The 23,504-nt window shown below is 47.2% G+C and overlaps 4 non-coding genes across 4 annotated transcripts; all 4 read left to right on the top strand.

Annotated features, from left to right (window-relative positions):
* Window positions 1-6,631: 6,631 nt before the first annotated feature.
* LOC141240028 (U2 spliceosomal RNA) lies at window positions 6,632-6,822 on the top strand. The gene has a single exon (XR_012305348.1). It is a non-coding gene; the product is annotated as a U2 spliceosomal RNA (small nuclear RNA).
* Window positions 6,823-7,937: 1,115 nt separating this feature from the next.
* LOC141240003 (U2 spliceosomal RNA) lies at window positions 7,938-8,128 on the top strand. Its single transcript, XR_012305324.1, has one exon. It is a non-coding gene; the product is annotated as a U2 spliceosomal RNA (small nuclear RNA).
* Window positions 8,129-9,243: 1,115 nt separating this feature from the next.
* LOC141240002 (U2 spliceosomal RNA) lies at window positions 9,244-9,434 on the top strand. The gene has a single exon (XR_012305323.1). It is a non-coding gene; the product is annotated as a U2 spliceosomal RNA (small nuclear RNA).
* A 1,115-nt stretch (window positions 9,435-10,549) lies between these two features.
* On the top strand, window positions 10,550-10,740 carry LOC141240001 (U2 spliceosomal RNA). Its single transcript, XR_012305322.1, has one exon. It is a non-coding gene; the product is annotated as a U2 spliceosomal RNA (small nuclear RNA).
* The last annotated feature ends 12,764 nt before the right edge of the window (window positions 10,741-23,504 follow it).

Below are 23,504 nucleotides of genomic sequence, written 5' to 3'. Positions count from 1 at the left end.
CCTCCTTTTTGACGGATAAGAGATTGACAGAATGAGCCCATGGAAGTAATGATAATACTCCAGGGACACGATATATAATGGAGACTGTATGGTTCATTTTATGTATTGTTGGTCTTGCCCTTGTTGCCATATATATATGTGTTAGAATTACTCTACACTTCAGACAAAACGGTCCAGAGAAACCGTTTCAGATACTGGCTCCTTAGGACAGAATAGGTAACGAGGAAAGGTAGAATATAGAATATATTTTATCTAACCCAAAAAGCCTCCTAAGGTAAGAATAGTCAGGAAAAATGGGCAACAAACAGACTAAGACCACAAATGATGAACAAGATGTCTATACAATTGTGAAAGAAAGGTGTGGTGTAGAAGCAACTAAGAATTTAGGGAAAGTTTGCAAAACTTTTCAGGTAGCAAGGCATGACAGGTTTAACAGGAAACTATGGGAGGACATTCGGGCTAGAAAAGCAGGAGTGGTAAGAGACAAAGGATGGTAGAGTCCAAATTTTGGTGCCTGATGACCAAGAGTCTCTAGAAAACATTGTAAAAGTCCAAGCCTTAGAGGATGAGAAAGATCCTGCCCCTACCCAAATTATTTTAGATCTTTCTGAGGTACCAGAAAAATTATGGGCACAACATGACACTGATGTAGGACTAATGCCAATAGCTCCTGTAAAAGTCACTCCTGTTCCAGGTGTGACACTACCCCAATTGAGACAGTATCCTATTAGTGCCCAACAAGAACACGCCATAGGAGAACAGATAAAAGATTATCTAAAAACTGGAGTACTGATAGAAGTAAAGTCACCAGCCAATACACCGTTGTACCCCGTAAAAAAAGAAATCTACTGAGGGGTCAGCTGCTAGGTACCGGATGGTACATGATTTAAGAGAGATAAATAAAATTTTGGAACCTATTACTCCTGTTGTGCCAAATCCACACACGTTGCTATCACAGATCCCAGCAACAGCACGAGTATTTTCTGTCATAGACTTATCAAATGCATTTTTTTTTCAGTACCATTACACCCAGACTGTTACAAACTGTTTGCATTTACATTTAAGAATAGACAATTAGCATGGACAAGATTACCACAGGGTATGATACATTCACCTACCTTGTACTCAGAAGCTATGAGATCAGTTCTTCAAAATTTCAAACCTACGGATGAGGTTGTAATTCTCCAATATGTTGATGACCTATTATTATGTGCCCCTGCTCAAGAGTCCGCAAACAGCAACACAATAAGATTGTTAATATTTCTAGCAGACATGGGCTGTAAAGTTAACAAGAAAAAAGTACAACTTTGTATGACTACGGTAGTATTTCTAGGACACTGCATTTCACAAGGTATTCGGCACCTCACCGCCGACAGACTAAAAATCATTAGAGATCTTGTTCCTCCCAAGAACTACAAAACATTAAGAGCATTTTTGGGAATAGTATCACACTGCAGACAATGGGTTATACATGCTAGTCAGCTTATGCAACCTCTATATGATTGTTTAAAAATCGAGCCTTTTCAGTTAACTGAATCAGCGCTCATAGCCTTTCAAGACCTCAAGAAAGGTCTCATGTCAGCCCCGGCCTTGGGAATCCCAGACTACGCCAAACCATTCCAATTAATGGCTGCGGAAATGTCTAATCATGCTACAGGAGTACTAACACAGAAACATGAAAATAAACAAAGACCTGTCGCATACTATTCTGCTCAATTAGATAATGTTACCAAAGCTGCACCATCATGTGTCAGAGTAGTAGCAGCTGTCTCTCTTTTGGTAGAAAAAGCCTCAGAAATAGTACTAGACCATGCCTTAATAGTACAAACTACACATGATGTACATGGCATACTGAATCAGGTATTGCCAAAACACATTTCAATGGCTAGACATCTTAGATTACAATGCTCCTTACTAATGCCACCAAACCTCACTTTTCGCCGCATATTGTCTCTAAATTTAGCCACTCTGTTACCACTAGAGACAAAGGGGGGAGTGGAAGGAGGTCAGGAAGACGAAGATGAAAATTTTTTACAATACCACGAACAAGACAATATAATACATGATTGCTTACAGTGTATAGAACAAGAAACACAAGGGCTACCTAATGTACAGGACACCCCTCTTGACAATCCAGACCTACATATGTATATAGATGGTAGTAGGTATGCAGATGAAACTGGTAACTTTCACACAGGTTATGCCATTGTATCAGATCATGATGTTATTGAAGCTGAGCCAATGCAGGCCAGCTGTTCAGCCCAGGAAGCTGAACTATTAGCTCTAATACGAGCATTACAGTTAGCAAAAGAAAAAACCGCTAATATTTTTTACTGATTCTAGATATGCATATGGTATTGTACATGATTTTGGATGTATATGGAGAGCTAGAGGTTACATGACAGCTTCAGGTCAACCAGTAAAACATGGACAGATGATTAGACAAATCCTAGAATCAGCTGCCTCAACCAAACAAGTAGCAGTAATAAAAGTACCTGCACATGTAAGACTCGACACCGAGATAGCTAGGGGTAATGACCGAGCCGACAAGGCTGCTAAGCGAGCTGCAGTAAAACCTCTGACAACTGACCACACTATTAGTGCAGTATCAGAATTTGACTTAATTACACGGCTCAAAGAAGCCCACCAGCAGGTGAGTAGAGAAGAAAAAGAAGAGTGGCAGAAACAGGGGGCAGAAGAAAAAGAAGGACTATGGAGAAAAGGAGATGAGCTTTGTCTCCCCCGAGCATGGTACCCTGTTGTGGTCAGTGAAGCCCACGGACCTACACATGTGTCTGCAAACGGTATGATACAGAGGGTCAGACAGAAGTGGTTAGCCCCAGGGTTCGGCCAGGTAGCTCGAGCAAAATGTGGTTCTTGTGAAATCTGTTTAGCCCACAATCCAGGACAGACTGTTAAGACCCCCCAGAAGCACCATGTAAGACCACTATATCCGTTCCAGAGACTTCAGATCGATTACATCCAGATGCCTAAGCATGGACACTATGAGTATGTACTGGTATGTGTGGACATGTTTTCGGGGTGGCCAGAGGCTTATCCAGTTCATACAGCCACGGCTAAAGTCACTGCAGTAAAAATAGCACATGAACTGGTACCCCGTTATGGTATCCCAGAAGTGATCGAGTCAGATAGAGGTACACATTTTACTGGAGAGATTTTTCAGAATGTAATGAAAATGTTGTGTATAAAAAGTGAACTACACACCCCTTACCACCCACAGAGTTCTGGTAAGGTTGAGAGAATGAATGGAACACTTAAGTTAAAAATACAGAAAGCCATGGCAGAAACACAGAAACCATGGACTGAGTGTCTCCCAATAGCATTGTATTCAGTCAGAAACACCCCCCAGGGAAAGAGCAAACTCACCCCCCATGAAATATTGTTTGGTAGAGTTGCCAATACAGGATTGTATTTCCCACAGACTTTAATGTTAGAAACTGAAAGCTTAACTGCTTATGTACAAAATTTATGTAAGCATGTGTCTAAAATACACTCTTTAGTGTTCTCTTCCATTCCAGATCCAGATTCCATTGAGGGAACGCACAAGCTGCAACCAGGAGACGAAGTCTACGTAAAAAGACATAACAGAAGAACGCTAGAACCCAGATTTGAGGGTCCATATCAGGTGTTATTGACAACTCCAACTGCAGTAAAATTGGAAGGAAAATCAGCATGGGTACATGCAAGCCATTGCAAAAAGAAATAGTGGTGATTGTACTTGTGTTAGCTATAACGATAGATCAGGGAGACTTGTGGGATAAACTAAGTTCCCCAAAACCTACAGATAATAAATTTATAAAACATCATGAGATATTGGTAAACGGGCTGCTCGATGGCGGACAGAAAATAGCAGACTGTTGGATTTGTACGCATTCTCCAATATCAGCCACGAGCATACCCTTCCTGGCCGTACCCATGACCCCTGAGGAAGTGTTTACATGGACTAATTGCTCAGACAAATTAGCAAATAACCAAACCGTTAATTCTAGATTATGGAACACCACTGTTGCCATCCCAGTTGTGGGGTGGGTGGGATTTCCCTGGTGGCAAGGTAATATGACCGGAAAAATAAACAACTTACAATATTTAGCGTTTAAAGGAGGTGTATGGGTTCCTAGAAATAAGACGGGACTAACAGACTTAGGGTTAATTCCTACAGAAAATATACAACTCAGTTTTAGTAGCACAGTATCTTCTTCTCAACCTTTTAAACCTGATATAGTAGAAAAATACATACACAATAATGGTTGGAAATATTCACAATTATTCCCCGATGGAAACAATGATACATGTTCAAAGATACCAGGTAATATATTATGTAATGAGTCAAGTGCATATGACCCAGGTACACCGACTTGTGAAAATCCAGATGCAGGATACTGTAGTCCATTAGGTCAAAAACCCCCTTGGTGTATACTTCAGAATGTATCTAAATTTTTAGATTTGGTACATAGGTTGGTGCTCCAACACTCTGCAATATGGGATCTGCCTGAAGGAACCTTCTGGATTTGTGGAAATGGAGCATACAAATGGCTCCCAGTAGGAATAAAACGTACATGTACTCTAGGACGCTTAACACCGGCCACATTTATAGTTCAGAATCAGCAGGTAGATATGCAAGCAGTACCTAAACACACACTATACAAAAGAGCAGCCGACAACTCGCCTAGACCTTCAGGTAGGCCACATGTGGTCCAAATGGGAATTCCTAATAAAATATTCAGCACTTTCTTTGTGTATCCAATGTTGATGCAGATGTGGGATGAATATGACAGACACAATGACCAAAATAAAGATAGCTGGTGGTCAGACACCTTCTCCTTTCTCAACCCAAAGAACTGGTTTAAGGGTATTGGAGGTTGGGTGGCTGAAATTCTGCAAGGTATATTACAGATTGTGCTAGTTATAGTAGTCATATATATATGTGTTTAAAATAGGATTAAAAATTATTTTAATATGCATAAATAAGCTTTGTAATATGGACTCAAGAATATGAAAGAAAAGAACTCCCGGACCAGGTTTTCTACCAAAAGTCCATAAGGAAGAATCAAAGGGGGGACTGAGAGGATGATGGGAGTTGTACTTCACGCAAGACTACGATGTAAGACACAGATGAAGTTATTCTTCCCTTATCTGGACATTTGGACTGACGCCCAGAAACTAGATTGTAACTTGTTTTAGCTGTCTCAGCAACCTTCTACTAATTATCACTTTTTGTTTATGAAACTTTCTTATCAACATTCCATTGTTATGAATCATCATTTCGCTGCCTGTGAAACAAAGGCATTTTACTGCGCATGTCTGACAAAAAAAAAAAAAAAGATTATTATTATAAATAAAGGGACAGCACCCATAGAGGGAGACGCGCTCAGGGGCTTCCCAGTACTTGATTATACACTACGTGTCTGTGTATTTCTTGTTACGGGGATACCCCGACTCCAACAAGGACCCTCCATGGCTGAATGATCCTAACATCCAGGACCGGTGCACCCCTTCTTTAATGCAGTTTCTAAAATCAGAAAGAATTGAATTCAATGTTTTTTGTTCATTTTGCTTGTTTGTCGGATTTGGGGATGGACTCTTTGGCTTTGCTTTTCTTCTCCTCATTGGATTTTTCATGTTCAAAGTTGCAGAAGCCAGATTACAAGCTCATTTTGGTTCAACTTCAGCAACTGTGCATTGCATTGCCATGTAATGTGATGCAATGCTATCTTTCTAGCTCTCCCTTTTTACTTCCTTTTGGATAAACAGACATATTAGGCAAGCATTTTGGAGCTTTCACCTAAATAACTACAGGTGGTGAGATAAGCTGCACAATATAATTGACCTTTCAGTATATTGTTGCACACACACCATCTATTTAGCAAATGCCCTTGTTATCAACAGCAGCCTTTTAAACTCACCTGAGCTAACAGGTATGTGCGCTGGTTACTCTGCTGCGCTTAAAATTTCTTTTTTGGTTTGCTACAATGCCTTTTCTGAAACGTTGTCTCCTTCTGCTGGAACACTGACTTCTTTCATTTAATGCCTGCAGACTATAAAAGAGAACCCAACCCAAAAAGTTTGGTTGATTAGTCTGTGTCATTCTGTTAAACTGTTGCTTATGGCGGTCTCTGTGAGCTTCTCAGCGACATTCAGCCAGCCAGGTATCCTGCCTGCAGTAGATGGAATGTGGCAATGGAACGCTGGCTGCGCGTGTCATAATAGGCTCTGAGCCTTTATATACCTGTGCACAGCAGCAGCCACCTTCAGTCTGCTGCTGGACAGCCAGCAGCAGCAGCAGCAGGAGAGGTATGTAATCATTAGCCCTCCTGCTAAGGGTAGACAGCTGCTCGTTCCACCCCACCCCCCGCCTTAATTGGTTCTCCTCCCTTCCAACGGTGTTGAGGCGGGTGGGAACAGCAGGGGGTGAAGGTGCTGTGTTTAAAGAGGTGGAGTTATGCAGATCTAAAACGCGTGGATTGCAGCAGCAGCAAGCCGAAAAGTGCAGGCATGTAAGGGATCTAGAGGTTGACAACATGTCTTCTTAACGGGAGTCCAGGAGCTCATCTCCACAAATGGACTTTTTAGGATCCTTGGGTGGCTCCGTAGTTTGAAACCAATTCTGGTTATCGCTTCTCGGCCTTTTGGCTAAGATCAAGTGTAGTATCTGTTCTTATCAGTTTAATATCTGATACGTCCCCTATCTGGGGACCATATATTAAATGGATTTTTAGAACAGGGAGATGGAAAAAGAGCTTGCTCTGTCCACTCCACGCATGGACCTGGTATTGCAGTATCTCCAGGACCGGTGCACCCCTTCTTTAATGCAGTTTCTAAAATCAGAAAGAATTGAATTCAATGTTTTTTGTTCATTTTGCTTGTTTGTCGGATTTTGGGATGGACTCTTTGGCTCTGCTTTTCTTCTCCTCATTGGATTTTTCATGTTCAAAGTTGCAGAAGCCAGATTACAAGCTCATTTTGGTTCAACTTCAGCAACTGTGCATTGCATTGCCATGTAATGTGATGCAATGCTATCTTTCTAGCTCTCCCTTTTTACTTCCTTTTGGATAAACAGACATATTAGGCAAGCATTTTGGAGCTTTCACCTAAATAACTACAGGTGGTGAGATAAGCTGCACAATATAATTGACCTTTCAGTATATTGTTGCACACACACCATCTATTTAGCAAATGCCCTTGTTATCAACAGCAGCCTTTTAAACTCACCTGAGCTAACAGGTATGTGCGCTGGTTACTCTGCTGCGCTTAAAATTTCTTTTTTGGTTTGCTACAATGCCTTTTCTGAAACGTTGTCTCCTTCTGCTGGAACACTGACTTCTTTCATTTAATGCCTGCAGACTATAAAAGAGAACCCAACCCAAAAAGTTTGGTTGATTAGTCTGTGGCATTCTGTTAAACTGTTGCTTATGGCGGTCTCTGTGAGCTTCTCAGCGACATTCAGCCAGCCAGGTATCCTGCCTGCAGTAGATGGAATGTGGCAATGGAACGCTGGCTGCGCGTGTCATAATAGGCTCTGAGCCTTTATATACCTGTGCACAGCAGCAGCCACCTTCAGTCTGCTGCTGGACAGCCAGCAGCAGCAGCAGCAGGAGAGGTATGTAATCAGGAGCCCTCCTGCTAAGGGTAGACAGCTGCTCGTTCCACCCCACCCCCCGCCTTAATTGGTTCTCCTCCCTTCCAACGGTGTTGAGGCGGGTGGGAACAGCAGGGGGTGAAGGTGCTGTGTTTAAAGAGGTGGAGTTATGCAGATCTAAAACGCGTGGATTGCAGCAGCAGCAAGCCGAAAAGTGCAGGCATGTAAGGGATCTAGAGGTTGACAACATGTCTTCTTAACGGGAGTCCAGGAGCTCATCTCCACAAATGGACTTTTCAGGATCCTTGGGTGGCTCCGTAGTTTGAAACCAATTCTGGTTATCGCTTCTCGGCCTTTTGGCTAAGATCAAGTGTAGTATCTGTTCTTATCAGTTTAATATCTGATACGTCCCCTATCTGGGGACCATATATTAAATGGATTTTTAGAACAGGGAGATGGAAAAAGAGCTTGCTCTGTCCACTCCACGCATTGACCTGGTATTGCAGTATCTCCAGGACCGGTGCACCCCTTCTTTAATGCAGTTTCTAAAATCAGAAAGAATTGAATTCAATGTTTTTTGTTCATTTTGCTTGTTTGTCGGATTTGGGGATGGACTCTTTGGCTTTGCTTTTCTTCTCCTCATTGGATTTTTCATGTTCAAAGTTGCAGAAGCCAGATTACAAGCTCATTTTGGTTCAACTTCAGCAACTGTGCATTGCATTGCCATGTAATGTGATGCAATGCTATCTTTCTAGCTCTCCCTTTTTACTTCCTTTTGGATAAACAGACATATTAGGCAAGCATTTTGGAGCTTTCACCTAAATAACTACAGGTGGTGAGATAAGCTGCACAATATAATTGACCTTTCAGTATATTGTTGCACACACACCATCTATTTAGCAAATGCCCTTGTTATCAACAGCAGCCTTTTAAACTCACCTGAGCTAACAGGTATGTGCGCTGGTTACTCTGCTGCGCTTAAAATTTCTTTTTTGGTTTGCTACAATGCCTTTTCTGAAACGTTGTCTCCTTCTGCTGGAACACTGACTTCTTTCATTTAATGCCTGCAGACTATAAAAGAGAACCCAACCCAAAAAGTTTGGTTGATTAGTCTGTGGCATTCTGTTAAACTGTTGCTTATGGCGGTCTCTGTGAGCTTCTCAGCGACATTCAGCCAGCCAGGTATCCTGCCTGCAGTAGATGGAATGTGGCAATGGAACGCTGGCTGCGCGTGTCATAATAGGCTCTGAGCCTTTATATACCTGTGCACAGCAGCAGCCACCTTCAGTCTGCTGCTGGACAGCCAGCAGCAGCAGCAGCAGGAGAGGTATGTAATCAGGAGCCCTCCTGCTAAGGGTAGACAGCTGCTCGTTCCACCCCACCCCCCGCCTTAATTGGTTCTCCTCCCTTCCAACGGTGTTGAGGCGGGTGGGAACAGCAGGGGGTGAAGGTGCTGTGTTTAAAGAGGTGGAGTTATGCAGATCTAAAACGCGTGGATTGCAGCAGCAGCAAGCCGAAAAGTGCAGGCATGTAAGGGATCTAGAGGTTGACAACATGTCTTCTTAACGGGAGTCCAGGAGCTCATCTCCACAAATGGACTTTTCAGGATCCTTGGGTGGCTCCGTAGTTTGAAACCAATTCTGGTTATCGCTTCTCGGCCTTTTGGCTAAGATCAAGTGTAGTATCTGTTCTTATCAGTTTAATATCTGATACGTCCCCTATCTGGGGACCATATATTAAATGGATTTTTAGAACAGGGAGATGGAAAAAGAGCTTGCTCTGTCCACTCCACGCATTGACCTGGTATTGCAGTATCTCCAGGACCGGTGCACCCCTTCTTTAATGCAGTTTCTAAAATCAGAAAGAATTGAATTCAATGTTTTTTGTTCATTTTGCTTGTTTGTCGGATTTGGGGATGGACTCTTTGGCTTTGCTTTTCTTCTCCTCATTGGATTTTTCATGTTCAAAGTTGCAGAAGCCAGATTACAAGCTCATTTTGGTTCAACTTCAGCAACTGTGCATTGCATTGCCATCTAATGTGATGCAATGCTATCTTTCTAGCTCTCCCTTTTTACTTCCTTTTGGATAAACAGACATATTAGGCAAGCATTTTGGAGCTTTCACCTAAATAACTACAGGTGGTGAGATAAGCTGCACAATATAATTGACCTTTCAGTATATTGTTGCACACACACCATCTATTTAGCAAATGCCCTTGTTATCAACAGCAGCCTTTTAAACTCACCTGAGCTAACAGGTATGTGCGCTGGTTACTCTGCTGCGCTTAAAATTTCTTTTTTGGTTTGCTACAATGCCTTTTCTGAAACGTTGTCTCCTTCTGCTGGAACACTGACTTCTTTCATTTAATGCCTGCAGACTATAAAAGAGAACCCAACCCAAAAAGTTTGGTTGATTAGTCTGTGGCATTCTGTTAAACTGTTGCTTATGGCGGTCTCTGTGAGCTTCTCAGCGACATTCAGCCAGCCAGGTATCCTGCCTGCAGTAGATGGAATGTGGCAATGGAACGCTGGCTGCGCGTGTCATAATAGGCTCTGAGCCTTTATATACCTGTGCACAGCAGCAGCCACCTTCAGTCTGCTGCTGGACAGCCAGCAGCAGCAGCAGCAGGAGAGGTATGTAATCAGGAGCCCTCCTGCTAAGGGTAGACAGCTGCTCGTTCCACCCCACCCCCCGCCTTAATTGGTTCTCCTCCCTTCCAACGGTGTTGAGGCGGGTGGGAACAGCAGGGGGTGAAGGTGCTGTGTTTAAAGAGGTGGAGTTATGCAGATCTAAAACGCGTGGATTGCAGCAGCAGCAAGCCGAAAAGTGCAGGCATGTAAGGGATCTAGAGGTTGACAACATGTCTTCTTAACGGGAGTCCAGGAGCTCATCTCCACAAATGGACTTTTCAGGATCCTTGGGTGGCTCCGTAGTTTGAAACCAATTCTGGTTATCGCTTCTCGGCCTTTTGGCTAAGATCAAGTGTAGTATCTGTTCTTATCAGTTTAATATCTGATACGTCCCCTATCTGGGGACCATATATTAAATGGATTTTTAGAACAGGGAGATGGAAAAAGAGCTTGCTCTGTCCACTCCACGCATTGACCTGGTATTGCAGTATCTCCAGGACCGGTGCACCCCTTCTTTAATGCAGTTTCTAAAATCAGAAAGAATTGAATTCAATGTTTTTTGTTCATTTTGCTTGTTTGTCGGATTTGGGGATGGACTCTTTGGCTTTGCTTTTCTTCTCCTCATTGGATTTTTCATGTTCAAAGTTGCAGAAGCCAGATTACAAGCTCATTTTGGTTCAACTTCAGCAACTGTGCATTGCATTGCCATGTAATGTGATGCAATGCTATCTTTCTAGCTCTCCCTTTTTACTTCCTTTTGGATAAACAGACATATTAGGCAAGCATTTTGGAGCTTTCACCTAAATAACTACAGGTGGTGAGATAAGCTGCACAATATAATTGACCTTTCAGTATATTGTTGCACACACACCATCTATTTAGCAAATGCCCTTGTTATCAACAGCAGCCTTTTAAACTCACCTGAGCTAACAGGTATGTGCGCTGGTTACTCTGCTGCGCTTAAAATTTCTTTTTTGGTTTGCTACAATGCCTTTTCTGAAACGTTGTCTCCTTCTGCTGGAACACTGACTTCTTTCATTTAATGCCTGCAGACTATAAAAGAGAACCCAACCCAAAAAGTTTGGTTGATTAGTCTGTGGCATTCTGTTAAACTGTTGCTTATGGCGGTCTCTGTGAGCTTCTCAGCGACATTCAGCCAGCCAGGTATCCTGCCTGCAGTAGATGGAATGTGGCAATGGAACGCTGGCTGCGCGTGTCATAATAGGCTCTGAGCCTTTATATACCTGTGCACAGCAGCAGCCACCTTCAGTCTGCTGCTGGACAGCCAGCAGCAGCAGCAGCAGGAGAGGTATGTAATCAGGAGCCCTCCTGCTAAGGGTAGACAGCTGCTCGTTCCACCCCACCCCCCGCCTTAATTGGTTCTCCTCCCTTCCAACGGTGTTGAGGCGGGTGGGAACAGCAGGGGGTGAAGGTGCTGTGTTTAAAGAGGTGGAGTTATGCAGATCTAAAACGCGTGGATTGCAGCAGCAGCAAGCCGAAAAGTGCAGGCATGTAAGGGATCTAGAGGTTGACAACATGTCTTCTTAACGGGAGTCCAGGAGCTCATCTCCACAAATGGACTTTTCAGGATCCTTGGGTGGCTCCGTAGTTTGAAACCAATTCTGGTTATCGCTTCTCGGCCTTTTGGCTAAGACCAAGTGTCTTGTCTGGGGTCCTTGAGTGTTTTCCCTTGGCCTTCCGGCATCGCCATCTTGATGGCTTAAGCCGGTTGCTGCTTTAGGGGGAGAACGAGGAGGAACGAGAGAGTGATCATAATGGGCGTGAAGATACGCTATGCTGGGACCGATGACAATCGGGTTCGCAATGCATTCCGCATTGAAGTTGATGCTGCTGTCAGAGAGCGTTTCAATCTGTCGTATATGGTGCACGAGGTGATCTTCAAAATCCTGGAAGTGACAAGAGAAAACATCGTCTGCCTGCAGGAATCCCGGAAAGAAGGACGGTATGTCTTGGTGCTACAATCTATGGCGGCTTGCCGGAACCTGTATAAGAAGTTGAGGGAGCAGGAGAAGAATCCAACCTTGCATGGTTTGACTTTTACAGTCTTGTACTCCAAAGGTGATGTTCCCCTAGTCATATTTATGTATAATCCCTTTGTGCACGAACATGACATTGCGACTTTTCTTAAGAGGCATTGTGACTTTGTGAGCAACAGTCACAAAATCATGAACGAGGAGAACTTATGGACTGGCAAATACAGATATTTTGTCAGATTTGGGGAAAGTTCTTCGGAGCCTGGAGGTGTTCATTACCCTCCCCAAAGTTTCTCTATCGGGAGAGATAGGGGTATTCTCTTCTTTCCTGAGGCCCCAGTTTTTTGCAGGAAATGTAAGAAGTACGGACACTTACAAGAGGTTTGTACTGCTGTGCCTGTTTGCTCCAAGTGCAACCAAAGTGGGCATGTTGCTAAGGACTGTACCAATCCAATTGTTTGCAATGCTTGTGGTATGGAGGGGCATGCATTTAAGGATTGTACTCGTCGTGCGAACGAGGGCAAGGCAAGGGCATACTCTGAGGTGGTCTCGAACTCTCCGAGGCCTAAGAGTGTGGCACCTGAGGCCGCAGTTTCTTCCAGGGTGAAGGTAGTGGAACAGCGTGTGGAGACTGCTCCAGTGAGGGCGTCTGCTGACCTACTGGTGGAGCCCGGGAGAGTGGAAGAGGTTCTGGCAGCTGAGATGGACATTTCTTCCTATCAGGGGGGTTTCATTGACTCCTTTTGTGAAGAACGTGAGGGAGCCTTGGAAATCCCAGGGGACCCGGCTCTCAGTTGGAGCAGTGAAAGTATGGATGAAGAGGGAGCTGGAGGTCAAGGAGACTTCACTGAGACTGGGGTGAGGTCTTCTGAGGAACCGGACCGCGCTAAGAATAAAAGGGCCCGGTTGTCTGAACCATCAAGTAGCCAATGCGTGGCAAGTCCGGTGAGTGAGCTGGATTACCCAGTGGTTTCTCTTTCTCCTGCGTCAACGGCTTACCTGGAGGAGAATTTGGAGTCCACTATCTTTCAGCTAAGTGGGAGTTCGCCGGATGACAAAGGATAAGGAAGGCATGTTTTTTTGCTGAGACTGGTGTTTCTGGTTTTTGAGCCAAAGAATGGTCTCTAAACCAAATTGGGACATTGCGTCCCTTAATGTAAGACTTTTAAAGTCTAGAGTTAGAAGATCTGTGATTCTGGACTTCTTACATAACCATTCTTTTGATATTATGTGTCTACAGGAGTGTGGTATAGAAGAACCCCTGGAAGACGCTGATTGGCCATATGGCCAGCATATCTGGTCTGGCTCTAGTGGGAATAAAAATGATGGAGTTGGGATAGTATTAAATAATAGAAATTTTGTTTTTGAATATTATAAGGTAATAGAGGTGGGTCGTTGCATCTCTGCAGTTGTGTGTGGGAGGGGGTGGAAAGTTAAAATTATAAATATTTATGGTCCTACAAAAAAAGAAGACAGGTTAAGTTTATTAGATAAATTATGTTTAGAATTACCTGGTAGGATCCCTGTGATAGTAACAGGTGATTTTAACTGTGTAACTGAGGGGAAAGTTGATGCCTCAGGAAAAAAATTGGCAAACATTATTTCTGATTTTTTCTTTTTTGATGCTGCTGAGGTTTATTTGGGGAAGCCACCACCACCAACCTATAAAGCTGACAGGGGTGGGATAACATCTAGGATTGATAGGATGTTTTTTTCTAAAAATATAATATGTGATGGTTTTTCTCAATTTTCAGTTCCTTTTTCGGACCATGTGTGCCTGAAAGGTGGTTTTAGAGGGGATTTAAGGCGGGTGCATGGGAGAGGTGTGTGGAAATTGAATGTGAGTTTGCTTGAGGATGAGAGAATTGTGAATGATTTTAAGAAAAAATATAGTTGGTGTAAATCTCAAAAGAGTAAGTTTGAAAGTGTATTGGTGTGGTGGGATTGGATGAAGTATGAAGTGCAAAAGTTTTTTCGTCGATGGGGCTATAAAAAGGCTGCCATGGTTAGGAGTCAATATAAAGATTTAATGATGAGGGTGGAATGGCTGGAGAAAATGAGGATGTGTGGTGTGGATGTGGATGATTTGTTAAGAAGTGCGAGAGAGGATTTGAAGAGGACTTTGGAGAGGAAGGGAAGGGAAATAATTTTTAGGTCAAAGGTGGTCCATCTTGATAAAGATGAAAAGTGTTCAAGATATTTCTTTAAAAAAATAAATGGTAAGAAGGAGGGTATGGAGGAGATTTTTGATGTGGATGGTGTTTGTGTGAGTGGGGAGGATGTAATGAAGGAAGTGCTCACGTTTTATGCTGAGTTGTTTGGCAGGAAGTGGGTGGATGAGAGTTTGAAAGAAGAAGTGCTTAAGACTTTGGATTGTAAGGTGGATAAGGATGGATGTTCTGGTCTATGTGAGGCAGTGATTGAGGAGGAAGTTAAGAAAGCGGTGTTTGGTGCAAGGAAAAATGTGACGCCTGGGAAGGATGGTTTGCCTGTGGAGCTATATGTTATGATGTGGGAAGTGATGGGTATGGATTTAGTGGAAGTGTGTCAGTTTATGTGGGAGAATGGGATGCTTGCGGGTTCAATGAAGGAGGGAGTGGTGGTCTTAATCCATAAGAAAGGGGATAAAAGGTGTTTGAGTAATTGGAGGCCAATTACGCTTCTGAACGCCGATTACAAGGTATTCAGTAAAATTTTGGCGTGTCGGATGCGTGTGGTTGTGACGCGCCCCTGGGCCTGTGTCGCGCTGCGTTGCGCACGCGGGAGCCTACCCGGAGCCGGATCAGTGGAGGGTTGTAGTCTCGTGGCGGTGACCCGGTCTGTGCCCAGGGAGTCAAACTAGACGGCAGTCTATTAGTAGTAAATAGTTGATGACTACGCCACCCGTTGAGTGCAGCCAGGAAGCTGCTGCTGCAGGGCAGACCGCTGAGGCCGGTGGTAGGATTGTGCAGCGTGATAGTATAACCCCCAACGGGAGGGGTATGGCCTCAGGGCAGCCGACGTGGATGATGGGGGTAGCAGGAACCACTCAGAGACGGTACGGTGTAGTTCAGGGTCTTTACTGGTAACAACAACAGACCCTCCCGGAGTACTTGCTAGCAAACGGGGCCTGGTCAGTCTTTGAGCAGATGGGATCTCCCCTGGCCAGGCGTAGTTGTAGGCCTCCCAAACTGACTGTACTCTTCTGGCTACCTTGCTAGAAGCTGATGTAAGTAGCCCACGTCCCTGAGTGTACCGTGTGGTGCTCACCCGTATGGCCGGTGACTCGGGGCCTTCTAATGGCTTCCGCTCCACGATGGCGGTGCTGGTCCCACGCGTGTGACCGTGCCTTCGGGCTTCTGGGCCAGAGGACCTGAAATCCCCTGCCTGACGGATTCTGCTGCTGGGTAGGAGTTAGTCCCCACAGCCTCGGACTCCGGGTCCGGTAAAGAATCTTCTTAGTCAGGGCGAGCTCTGCAGCTGCCAGCCCCTGACTCCTTGTAACTCTGCTGTTTTCTATGCTGCTTCTCTTCTCCACTCTCCTTGTCTGACTCTCCCTGCCTCAGCCCCGGGTTTTTACAGGGGAAGTTCTTCCCCTCCCAAGACTGGGCAGGAGGTGTGGCATGCACAGGATCCCTGACCAAAGGACCTCCCACCTGCTCTCAGACATAACATTACATTACTGTGGAAAACCAGACCCCTGGGGTGCCACATTCCCCCCTAGTGAAATTTAGTACTCCGGGACTAAACACATTTAGAAAAACATAACAAAGTATAACAATAACAATACAATAAGAAAAACACACAAGATGGTTACGGCGTGTCCGCAACCGGGTGCAGTCTTTGAAGAAAGCAAAGGTGTCCATTTCACCAACACAGGGAGACGTAACCAGGTAGGGGTCTGTCCTACCCCGAGTCCTTAACAGTCTCTAGTCCATCCTGGGTTACGCTCCAACTATATACAAGGATTCCCGGTAAATCCACCAAGGTTTCCTAAAAACAACTGGAAACACAAAATTATACACAAGCAACAATACACAGATAAACATAAATAAAACTATTTTTACACTTCAAATTCTCCAGCGTGCGGGTAACTGGCCTCTAGTGGCCCTAGTGGACCTACGGAGCTGACTGTCTGGCCCTGAACTACAGGGTGTAGGAGCTGTCAAGGGTAAACTGGGCAGCTGTCTACCGGCTCTTTGTCTCACTAGGGGTACGGCAGGCTCACTATAAGCAGAGGGTTGATTCTCCTGTTCTACTCGTGTGGAGTCTTCTGCCTCCTGGACCGGCTGTTCTTCCAGCTCTACCCGTTGCTCCGTAGGTTCTTGGGATGATGGTTGGAGGAAGGTGAGTACGGGTACCACAACTGCACCATTGACTTGAGTCCAAGACCGAGGGAAGTCCCCGAGCACGGTACTAACCATATCTTCCCTTTCCTCTACGGGTCGATGGTCTTCTTGTTCTTCTTCAGGGTTCCTCAGTTGTTCGGGACACTTCTTCAGGTGGTCCCGGGATACAATGGCTGTGGTTTCCCCTCCGTCTTTACTGATGGTACAGACCTTCGGGTTCTCGTGGCTTGAGGGCAGTACGGTGTACGGGTCCTTCTCCCACTGGTCATCCAACTTGTGGAGCCGTCTTTTCCTCTTCAAGACCTGCTCTCCGGGTACCAGGGGAACAGCGGGAGCATACTGGTTGTAAGTCTTCTCTTGTCTTTCCCTAGCCTGACAGAGACTTCGCTCCACGCTCTCTTGTACTCTCCGGTACTGCTGCTGCCTCTCTGTGTCCCAGTCTGTTTCTGGTGAAGTGTCCTCAGGTGTCAGGACTCCCAATTCCAGGTCAACAGGTAACTTACCAGGTCTCGCCCTCATTAGGTAAGCCGGGGTACAGTTGGTGGAACCTACCGGGATGTGGTTGTATAGGTCCACCAGATCGGGCAACTTCTCAGGCCACAGACTGCGTTCTTCCAGGGGCAATGTTTTTAGCAGATCCATTACCACCTGGTTCATTTTTTCACAAAGTCCATTAGTTTGCGGATGGTAGGGTGTCGTCCTTATCTTCCGGCAGCCATACAGATTGCAGAATTCCTGGAAGACCTCCGCTTCAAAGGCAGGTCCCTGGTCCGTCAGCACTTGGTCCGGGTACCCGTGTGGACGGCAGAAGTGCTGCTGGAAGGCTCTAGCTGCTGTTTGAGCCGTTAAGTCCTTGACGGGGACGACAACCAAGAACCGGGAGTAATGATCCACGATGGTTAACGCGTAGACGTAGCCACTTCTGCTTGGGGTCAGTTTTACATGATCCAAGGCTACCAGTTCCAACGGTTGCCGGGTGACGATGGACTGCAGGGGAGTCTTCTGGCTGGCCCGGTCCTTCCTTCTCAGATTGCACGGGCCACAGTCTCTGCACCACTTCTCGATGGTTCCCCTCATGCCTACCCAGTGGAACCGCTCGCGCAGCAGGAACTCCAGCTTTTTCCACCCGAAGTGTCCAGCTCCGTCGTGGTATGCCTCCATCACCATGGCTGCGTCTCTTCGTGGCACCACTACTTGCCAGAGTAGTTCATGCGTCCGGGAGTTGACCATTCTGCGGCACAACTTCCCCTTGTAAAGGAATAGTCGACTCTTCTCCGCCCATAGTTGTTTGGCTTCCTCCGGAGCGTCTGGTTCAAGGCGAGCCTCCGGCCGAGTCAGCATCTCCTTCACCAGTCGGACGGCAGGGTCGCTGTCTTGCGTTTCCGCCCAGTTGTAGTGGGGTAAGGGGTTCAACGTAGCAGCCTGCTTACCCCTTACCCGGTGGGAATACTGGATAGTCCCATGACGGTGGAACGCAGGGAGTTCAACTTCTTCCAGTCCCTCCGGATCTTCTCCTTCGTCCGGCAGGTTGGGCATCCTGGACAGGGCATCCGCGTTAGTATTGGAGCGTCCTGCCCGGTATTTGATTGTGAACTCGTAGTTGGACAGACGGGCCATCCACCTCTGCTCCAGGGCACCGAGTCTTGCCGTGTCCAGGTGTGTCAACGGGTTGTTATCCGTGTATACGGTGAACCGGGAAGAAGCGAGGTAATGCCTAAAGCGCTCGGTGACTGCCCATACCACGGCCAGGAACTCTAGCTTAAATGAGCTGTAATTCTCGGGGTTCCTTTCGGTGGGTCGCAGTTTTCGGCTGGCATAGGAGATTACTCGTTCTCTCCCCTGCTGAATCTGGGACAGTACGGCTCCTAGCCCGATGTTACTGGCGTCGGTGTAGAGGATGAAGGGCTGGCTATAGTCCGGGTACGCCAAGATTTCATCCCCCGTGAGGGCCATCTTCAGCTGGCGGAAGGACTCTTCTTCTAGCTCTTCCCATTTGAAGGGCGGCTTCTGGTTCTTGGCCTTTCGGGACTGGCCTATCAGGAGGTCCTGCATAGGCGCTGCCTTTTTGGTGAAACCGGGAATAAACCTTCGGTAGTAGCCTACCAACCCTAGGAACTGCCGCACTTCTTTTACGCTGGAGGGGCTTGGCCATCCCTTAATTGCGGTGATCTTATCGGGGTCGGGAGCCACTCCGTCAGCGCTCACCACGTGTCCCAGGTATTGCACCTTTGGTTTCAGGAGGTGACACTTGGAGGGTTTCACCTTTAGGCCGTAACTCGCCAGAGCTTCGAACACCTCCGCCAGGTGTTTCAGGTGGTCCTCATAAGTTTTGGAGTATACGATGACATCGTCCAGGTACAACAGGACCGTCTCGAAGTTTCTGTGGCCCAGACAGCACTCCATTAATCGTTGGAAGGTTCCTGGGGCGTTGCAGAGTCCGAACGGCATGCAGGTGAACTCGCTAAGTCCCATCGGGGTGGTGAATGCGGTCTTCTCCCGGTCCGCCTCTGCTACAGGAACCTGCCAGTACCCGCTAGTGAGATCCAAGGTAGAGAAGAAGTTAGCAGATCTTAAAGCAGCCAATGACTCCTCTATCCTTGGTAAGGGGTACGCATCCTTGTGTGTGATACGGTTGATTTTCCGGTAATCTACACACATCCTCATGGTGTTGTCTTTCTTTTTGACTAAAACTAGTGGGGCTGCCCAGGGGCTACAGCTATCCCGGATTACCCCAGCCTCCTTCATGTCTCAAAGCATCCCCTTGGCGTGTTGATAATGTGCAGGGGGTACGGGTTGATACCTCTCTTTTATGGGAGGATGATCTCCCGTGGGGATGCGGTGTTCTACCCCCTTGACTCGCCCGAAGTCTAACGGGTGTTTACTAAACACTCTCTCATACTCTTGAACCACCCGATAGACTCCTTGTTTCTGATGTGAGGGAGTGGAATCAGTACCCAAATGTAGTTGCTGACACCAGTCCTCCATGTCTTTCTTAGAGCCGTTACCTTCCTCCGGGTGAGATGGAGGCAAGGGTTCCACAGATTGTATAGAATTTTGATTAGTGGTATATAATTTGGCTAGCGTGGCATACCGGGGCAGGTACACTTCCCTCTCCCCGATATTTATTATGCGAATGGGCACCCTCCCATGGCGTACATTGACCACCCCCCGTGCTGTCAAAATGGTGGGCCTACTGTCTGAGTAAACTGGTTCTACCATTGCCTGGTAATCTCTACCTCTCAGACCAATAGCTGCCCGGCACCAAATCATCATTTCACTTTTTGGGGGCATGGCAATAGGAAAAGGGTCACACATTCTTACGCTACCAATCTCACCGCCGGAGAGTTCCACTTGTTGCCGTTGCATCAGTGCCCGGATCTCTTTCTGGAGCACCCGCTGCTCGCCGGAGCTGGCGTTCTTGGCAACCTGCTGTAAAAGGAAAATCACCTCTGCAAGACAATTTTCAATTACGTTAGTTCCTAGAGTTATTTTTGGGTGACTCTCATGTTTATCAATATCTACAATGATCAGTCCCTGTGCGGCCAGTTCGACTCTACCGATTTTGAGGGTCACCTCTTTAAATCCGATCTGTGGCACGGGCTGGCCATTGCTGGCGATGATACTCAAGTCGTCGTCAGGGTAGCGGGTAATATCCGAGTCATTCCAGTACTGCTTGAAGAGCACGTACGGGATGGTGGTGACCTGTGACCCGGTATCCAGTAGGGCACTCATGGGAATGCCATCCAGTACCACAGGCAAGACTGGACGTCCTCCCACATATCTGTCGCGCCAGTTCGATGGGCCTGGTGATCTTTTTCCTGGGGGTTGGCCCTCTACCCCAGGTTGTGCCCGTTTAAAGAACAGTACCTTTCCATATGTCCGGGTTGATTGCAGCGGCGGCAGATGGGTCGTCCGTCCTCGCTGTATCGGTCACTGGGTCTTCCTCTGGCCGGTGGGATCCTCCTTGGTCGACGCCACGGGATGTCCTCCGGTCCGGATGCCAGCTGGATCTTCCCTGGGGTGGAAACCTGTAAAGACTGCACAGTTCGGGTTAGCGCAGCAACGCTCTTAGCTAGCTCTTGGACCTGATGGTGTAGGTCTGGAGCCGGGTCATTGTCCAAAGCCTGCGCATCAGCTCCCACAGGCCCTGCCGACAAGGGCGCCGCCTCCTGGTGGTAAGTGATAGCTGGGCGCCTGTGGGTAACAACGCCACCCGGTGCTGGTTCTCGGAGCACCCGGATAGCTCTATCCTTGAACTGTGCAAAGTCCAAATGGGGATCCTGTAAGGCCATTGCCCGCAACTGGGTTCGGTGGGCATTGCAATATAAACCCTCTATAAATTGTTCAGTCAATAGCCTGTCCTCGTTTCCCACCCCATCAGGGTCGGTCTGCTTTATGGCCCTCAGGGCCTCTTGTAGGTTTAGTGCATAGTCCCTTATACTCTCATGCGCTCGCTGCTTGCACCCGTAGAATCTAAGCTTAATCTCGGCTGAGGTGCGGGTATCAAAGGTGTCCTTCAGCCGGGTTAGTATCCCTGCGACAGTCTTCCTCCCAGGTGGCCAGGATTTTACTTCCCTTTTGGCTGCCCCGGTTAGTTGGGCCACCAGGATGCTCACTTTTTGTTCTTCTGTGAGGGGGTACACCTGGAAGAGGCTATCCAGCTTTTCTCTAAAGTCATGCAGGGTATGTGACTCCCCTGAGTACTGGGGTAGCCAAGCTGCTCCCGGGATATAGGGCATGGTGAAGGGCATAACTGCAGCAGCGGTAGCGCTGGCGGGGGTTGAGGCAGTGAAGCTCTCCTCCGTATCCGACATCTTCCTCCCCCCTAGTGGACCGTGGCCTACCTTGCGATGATCCTCTTCCGTAGACCGCGGCTCCGCAGTGGATCGTCAGGGTTGAGGACCTTCCGTCGCGCTCCTGTGACGTCGGCGTCTGCTGGGCTCCTTCCAGGACCTTACGCAACGTCCGGACGTGAGGCGGGGCTTCAGTTCTCGCGCGCTTTCGGAGTCCACGCCCCTCTTCTTCCCGCGCGGTGTCCTCAAGATGGCGTCCAATGGCGGGAAAACTCCACGGATGGCGGGAAGAAGGTCGAAGATGGCGCCGGATGGCGGGAAACCTTCGCGGATGGCGGGAAGAAGGTAGAAGATGGCGCCGGATGGCGGGAAACCTTCACCACTGGTAAGTTTGAACAGTCTTTGCTTTTCAGGCACGCAGTACCCGGTGGTTGCGGGCACGAAATCCTGCCGACTACGCCAAAGTTGACGCGCCCCTGGGCCTGTGTCGCGCTGCGTTGCGCACGCGGGAGCCTACCCGGAGCCGGATCAGTGGAGGGTTGTAGTCTCGTGGCGGTGACCCGGTCTGTGCCCAGGGAGTCAAACTAGACGGCAGTCTATTAGTAGTAAATAGTTGATGACTACGCCACCCGTTGAGTGCAGCCAGGAAGCTGCTGCTGCAGGGCAGACCGCTGAGGCCGGTGGTAGGATTGTGCAGCGTGATAGTATAACCCCCAACGGGAGGGGTATGGCCTCAGGGCAGCCGACGTGGATGATGGGGGTAGCAGGAACCACTCAGAGACGGTACGGTGTAGTTCAGGGTCTTTACTGGTAACAACAACAGACCCTCCCGGAGTACTTGCTAGCAAACGGGGCCTGGTCAGTCTTTGAGCAGATGGGATCTCCCCTGGCCAGGCGTAGTTGTAGGCCTCCCAAACTGACTGTACTCTTCTGGCTACCTTGCTAGAAGCTGATGTAAGTAGCCCACGTCCCTGAGTGTACCGTGTGGTGCTCACCCGTATGGCCGGTGACTCGGGGCCTTCTAATGGCTTCCGCTCCACGATGGCGGTGCTGGTCCCACGCGTGTGACCGTGCCTTCGGGCTTCTGGGCCAGAGGACCTGAAATCCCCTGCCTGACGGATTCTGCTGCTGGGTAGGAGTTAGTCCCCACAGCCTCGGACTCCGGGTCCGGTAAAGAATCTTCTTAGTCAGGGCGAGCTCTGCAGCTGCCAGCCCCTGACTCCTTGTAACTCTGCTGTTTCCTATGCTGCTTCTCTTCTCCACTCTCCTTGTCTGACTCTCCCTGCCTCAGCCCCGGGTTTTTACAGGGGAAGTTCTTCCCCTCCCAAGACTGGGCAGGAGGTGTGGCATGCACAGGATCCCTGACCAAAGGACCTCCCACCTGCTCTCAGACATAACATTACATTACTGTGGAAAACCAGACCCCTGGGGTGCCACAGTTGTAGCTGATGTGATTGGTAAAGATCAAGTGTGTGCAGTGCCTGGTAGATGTATGACGGATAATCTGTGTCTTTTAAGAGATGTGTTGTGGGATTGTAAAGTAAGAAAGCAGAAGTGTATGGTGATGGCTGTTGACTTTGAAAAGGCGTTTGATCGCGTGTCTCATGTGTTTCTATTTGAGGTTTTGCGTAGAATGGGTTTTCCGGAGAAATTTGTGCGTGCCGTGAGAGGATTGTATGGGGAGGTGATGAGTGAATTTCTGGTGAATGGGTTTTTGAGTGAGAAAGTGTGTATTAGGTCTGGTGTGAGGCAAGGTTGTCCCATGTCACCGGTATTATTTGTGTGTGTGATTGAGCCACTGCTGTGTATGATTCGGAAAGAGAAAGTGGTGCGTGGTTTGTTAGTGCCAGGGAGTGGTGGAATGACTGTGAAAGTCTTAGGATATATGGATGATGTAGTAGTGGTGAGTGAGAGTGTGGCCTCTATGGAGAGAGTAAAATTGTTGTTGAATTTATTTTGTGGCGCGTCAGCGTTTCGTGTGAATTGGAACAAATGCATGTTTAAATGTTTTGATGACAATAGGATTAAGATGGATGGTGTGGCTGGTGTGGATGGTGCAATTAAAGTGTTGGGAGTTTTTTTTAATGATGATTTGAAAGGTTATGAGAGTTGGGATGAATGTGGTGAGCGGATTGTGCGGAAGATGAATTTTTGGAAGTTAC

This window comes from Phyllobates terribilis, unplaced genomic scaffold (genome assembly GCF_046119375.1).
Source record: "Phyllobates terribilis strain yellow unplaced genomic scaffold, ASM4611937v1 Scaffold_782__1_contigs__length_678473, whole genome shotgun sequence".
Lineage (NCBI taxonomy): Eukaryota > Metazoa > Chordata > Amphibia > Anura > Dendrobatidae > Phyllobates > Phyllobates terribilis.
The sequence above is the reverse complement of the archived record's forward strand: the minus strand, read 5'-3'. Positions and strand labels throughout refer to the sequence as shown.